We start from the raw sequence: 6,000 nt of genomic DNA on the forward strand, positions 1-6,000 counted from the left end.
TGCATGAAGTCAACAACATTCCGGGACACAGTTTGAGCAACATCACATCTCAATTGTTTATTCCGCCACTTCTGAAAGATGTGAACATTTCATGATGTTTCTGTTTGATTCACCAAAACAGCAATGGAAAGGTTTTGATAATCTGGGGCATGTTGTCCAACGGGCCATTAACCCATTAATAATAACAACAGTGTGTGAACCACAACTATACAGAAATTGCTGTTGGATAAATGCCATACTGTATGCAATCAAACGGGTACTATTATGAAGGGCCATTATTGAACAAAAAAACGAAAGATATTGAACCTATTATGTTAAATATGTTGCATCCACCATCCTTTGTAAAGCCCAGATTTTCTTTGAAAAGATTCTCAGGCCACACATATATAAATGTAAAGGTTTTCATCATGGTTCTGGAATAAGTGTGTGTGTGTGTGTGTGTGTGTGTGTGTGTGTGTGTGTGTGTGTGTGTGTGTGTGTGTGTGTGTGTGTGCGTGTGCGTGTGTGTGTGTGTGTCCAATGATGATGTATGTGTCTGGCGGGCGGGTAATGGCCTGCAGGGAAGCAGCTTGGTGATAAACGGGCATCTGTATCAAATTTGTGTGTGTGTGTGTGTGTGTGTGTGTGTGTGTGTGTGTGTGTGTGTGTGTGTGTGTGTGTGTGTGTGTGTGTGTGTGTGATGGGGGGGGGGGGAGGGGTCCAAGAGTGCGTGCATGCCCATGTTAGCGTGTTTAGAATATCTCGGCAGGTCAGCTGTAGCGTGTTCTCCGTTCTTCCAGATCCTATCAAGGCAGTGAACCATCCTGAGTAGAAACCTAGTTGGCTAAATGCCTGAAAAGGAGCCTGTCTGCTACTGTGGACTGTGGATGGACACAACACATGAATGGTAACAATATCGCAGAATAGGAGAAAGGAAAGTGATATACAGATGAAGAGATTGGGACAGGCAACGAGACAAATGGTGCATTATAGGACAGCGATATAGTCGGGAGAAAACGGGAAGAAAAGCAAACACAAAGTGAGAAAGGGAGAACGGTTCAGATGACATGGTGCCCAGTGAGAAGAGAAGAAAACAAATCCCACTATCTCCATTCTGCAGTCTTTAGAGTGTGAAGTGTAGAGATTGTGAAGGAGGGAGTGGTGGTGGTGGTGGTGGTAGAAGAGAGCTCCCACTGTGTCTGGCTGAGCAGCCTGCCAGGCCAGGGCCGTGTGACCCCGAGGCCCTTCACAGCATACGGAATATCTCACCCTCGGTTGGCCGTGGTGCTGACCATGTTCCACCGTTACGCAGCCCTCATTGGAGTGTGTCGGTCAACTCAAGAGCTGCCGAGAAGCCGGCACTGGAAAGAATCTCTGGCTCTGCCCTTGTGCGCATGCACGCTCGCACGCTCGCATGTTTGTGTGTGTGTGTGTGTGTGTGTGTGTGTGTGTGTGTGTGTGTGTGTGTGTGTGTGCGCCAAGGCCAACAGACTTCATCCTGATGTGCCAGACACACATCATATTAAAATGTCAGAGCCATCTGAAATTTACATTAAAAAGTCACTATCTACTCCTGTTACGCCACAGGATACTACTGAATGCCACTATTTGTAGATACTATATATGTGTATACTTTTTACTGCATATTCTATATTTCCGGCTGCTAAGTTATTCTCCTCATATATCATGCACTCCCCTTTGCTGCTATTAAAGGGTTTTTGCCCTTACATGTCTTCTTCGTAAGCTGTACATTTTTATCTTTTTTTATGACTTTTTATTTAGATTGCAAAAACTGCATATCTTCAACACAGTCGACAGAGGAGGGACAGGGGCAAGATCATAACCTCCACCTCATCAGGCTTAAAGGGATATTTCACTTTCAAATAAAAGAAACATTAAAAACTTAAAACATAAAAATAAATGAACAGGTAATGATTTATTACTTGTTTCATTAATCTTTTTATATATATTTTTTAATTACATTTTTATTTGAAAGTGAACTGCTGCTACGCAAACTGATTTCTCTCCAGATTGTACTTGACCTAGGTCAGCCCTGGCCCGAGGTGAATTTAATACATTTCAATTTGTCAATTTCAAAACGATCCACGATCGCCCGTTGCCGCGGGAACGCGTAGAAAGGAGGGCAAAACATACACGCTGATTAGTGTGTCTTTTTCTCTGACAGCACATAAAGCAGGTGATGTCATCATTAAATAATGTCAGGCTGTATGTGATGTGGGAAATATATCAATATTATATTGATATCGTGATGGGAGACTAGACATTGTCTGGGAATTTGGATATTGTAAAATCGGATGTATTATCCTGGATTTAATCACTGAAAGAATTCAGCACTCTATATAGCCGATTTACAAGCTCATAACGCATCGTAAAGATGCTATTTTAACTTTTTGGAGTGGTGCACTGTTGCCTGCTAATGAGAGAGAGAGAGAGAGAGAGAGGATGGGGGGGGGGGGAGGGGAGTTGCACCACTCAGTTCACACGGGTGTGATTTTTTTATATATATTAGACAAATTAAAATTATTGTCACAATATCGATATTCCGGAATATTTTGTCCATATCACCCAGCTCTACATGCTCCTCTTTAGGCCAGTGTTGACATACACACACACACACACGCACGCAGGCAAAAACGCGCACACATACCTACACACTTACAGTACATACTCACAGAGAGAGACGGGAGGAGCAATAGACATTGAACTTTCCAGACACACACACACCCACCTACCCTCAGAGTGTACGTCTTGGTCAGACCACACGCCTGCGGTCACTGAGCGTTCACGGTACATCCCATCCAATTAGAATTTGTGTCATGACAACCATGCCTTCATGTGGCCTCATGTTGGACAGCTGCATGAACACATCCCAACACACACGCTCCTCTGAGTCCCTCACACACACACACACACACAAATGCAATGCACACACATAATCGATCTTGTAAACAAGGGGGCGGGGGGCAATGCTACAACTCACTGTCTCTTATTTTTTACTCAACATCCCATGATATATACAATAAACACACACCCTGTCCTATACAGCACCTTGAAACCGTGGCGACGGGGTCAGGCACAAACTATGCTCTTGAGTCTTGACAAATATACGGTATAGAGCAGAGGGTCTGAATGTGGCTGTCTAACCCATTCTGACCTGAGATCAGATTCATACGAGGTTTCCGCCGGACACACACTGGTCTGATGAACCCATTCTGACCTGAGATCAGATTCATACGAGGTTTCCGCTGGACACACACTGGTCTGATGAACCCATTCTGACCTGAGATCAGATTCTAAAAATGTCAGTCGCTCTTCGATTTTTCAAAAATAGCAGACCTACAAGCTTGTATCGCGCCACTCGGTGGCGCGATATGAGCTTGTAGATCTGCTATTTTTAAATAGCTAAAGCATAACATGATGCTGACACCAAAATGGGTGCCCGGTCAGAATGGTCTAAAGGAAAGGAGCAAAGAAGCAGAGGACGAGAGGAGGAGAGGCATTTATTTCTCTTTGTTTGGAAAAGCATCCATTGAGCAGAATTTGGTGTCATGCCAGAGTCTGTCCTCCGTGGCCCGGCACAACGTAAACTGGATTAGCCTTTGAGAGGCCTGTTCTCATAATGTAAGTGACAGTGGAAACTTCAAACGTATTTAGGAGGTGTCTACCGAAAAGACTGGCGTTTTGGGGACAAAAGGACATGCTTTCACATGGAAATGACTTTCATTATATTTTCAGCAGACATAGCCAGAGCGTATGACTAGTAAACTGTGTATGTTAATGTTAACACACAGCAAAGTATACAGAGTGTTAATTTAAAGCTATACAACCTGTAAGTTTTATGTCTGACAACGGACATTGATGGAGACATCCATCTCCTGAAGGAGATAAACAATGACAAACAATGTCCGTACTACAATGGAGATGGTGTTGCATCTAGTGTCCAATCCGGCCTGCTTAACCCATTCTGAACGGGCACCCATTTTGGTGTTGGCATCATATTATGCTTTAGCTATTGAAAAATAGCAGATCTACAAGCTCATAGCGCGCCACCGAGTGGCGCGCTACGAGCTTGTAGGTCTGCTATTTTTGAAAAATCGAAGAAAAACTGACATTTTTAGAATCTGATCTCAGGTCAGAATGGGTTCATCAGACCAGTGTGTGTCCAGTGGAAAACCTCGTATGAATCTGATCTCGGGTCAGAATGGCTTAAAACCACCTGACATTGTCAACCAGTAGTAGTGTCCTACCGTAGACATTTCTCAATGGAAAAGTAGGGAGGCCACCTCCCAACTACTAGTGCAGATATTCTATAATATTTTATAACAGTGTTGTTTATTCATTAAGGCGTATTCATTAAGTGTCTAATTGCACCAATAGCAATCCAGGTTCCAGGTTCAGGTTTATTTGTCATTTGTATAGATACAGAGTATACATACAATGAAATTTATTTTGCTCAGAGCACTCTCCGTCTTACATACACAGGACATAAACAAACATCTATAGTGCAAGAAAAGACAAAAAACAGTAAAAGAAAGTGCAAGTGAAGTGAAGTGCAATACAGTTCAAGGTCAGCTGTTCAGCAGCCTGACTGCCTGGGGGTAAAAACTGTTACTGAGACGGGTGGTACGAGATTTGATGCTCTGGTAGCGTTTTTTGGAGGGGAGTAGTTTGAACAGGGTATTTGCGGGGTGGCTGGTGTCTTCCATGATGTTATGGGCTTTTTTCATTTTTTTTCAGAAAAACTGACATTTTTAGAATCTGATCTCAGGTCAGAATGGGTTCATCAGACCAGTGTGTGTCCAGTGGAAAACCTCGTATGAATCTGATCTCAGGTCAGAATGGCTTAAAACCACCTGACATTGTCAACCAGTAGTAGTGTCCTACCGTAGACATTTCTCAATGGAAAAGTAGGGAGGCCACCTCCCAACTACTAGTGCAGATATTCTATAATATTTTATAACAGTGTTGTTTATTCATTAAGGCGTATTCATTAAGTGTCTAATTGCACCAATAGCAATACTGTTCTTGAAAGTTATTTTGTATTATAGTTTTAACGAACATAAATTCAATATAATAATATGGCCTGGGCCGGTGTTGCGGGTTCGAGTCCCAATCCCGACGAACTTTGCTGCGTGTCTTCCCCCCCCCCCCCCCCCCCCCCCCACCATCTCGCTCTCCCAATTTCCTATCAATAAAAGGTAAAAAAAGAAAGCCCCAAAAATAAATTAAATATAATACAATATATTGTATTTACAATACAGTACAGTGCACAATGCACAGCACAGTACAGTACAACATTTGATTTCAATTAAGCTGAAGGCTTTGATCCATTCATATTGAATGTGAATCCATTAGAGCTGCACTCGGGACTCCTTGATTCATTGCTGATTAATGAACCATAAAATGTTTGCACAAAACGTTTGCCCTGCTCAATGGGATACCCCATCTAGTGTGTGTGTGTGTGTGTGTGTGTGTGTGTGTGTGTGTGTGTGTGTGTGTGTGTGTGTGTGTGTGTGTGTGTGTGTGTGTGTGTGTTGGGTACACATTGAGGGGGTGTGGAGCATTGAGGGGGTACCCCGGCCTCCCCAAGAGAGACCAGCAGCTGAGGCTCAGGAAAAAAAAAACATGTGAGCTGATAACAGCACCCCCCCGCCAACCCCCCCAAAATAACACACACACACACACACATCTCAAAACCCTCCACCGTAACTTTTAAACCCAGGCCGTTCTTGGACGCCCCTTTTACCCTTGCCACGCAAAAACGGCAAGAATGAGGACCGCTAATTTCTTATTGATCTCCGAATGTTGTACTTCGCCTCATATCGCCTCATCATCTGCGGAGATAAACGCAGCTAAAGATCACGGCCATTATGGAGCACGCCTCGTCGCTATGGAGTGGCGGCACGTTGGTTATTTTCGACGTATATATTTTATATATTATAATGATCATTGATTCTGTACCATAAACACCAGAAAACGTAAATATACGACGGTAGCGTC

The sequence above is a fragment of the Protomyctophum parallelum genome (genome assembly GCF_964188405.1).
Source record: "Protomyctophum parallelum genome assembly, chromosome: 5".
Lineage (NCBI taxonomy): Eukaryota > Metazoa > Chordata > Actinopteri > Myctophiformes > Myctophidae > Protomyctophum > Protomyctophum parallelum.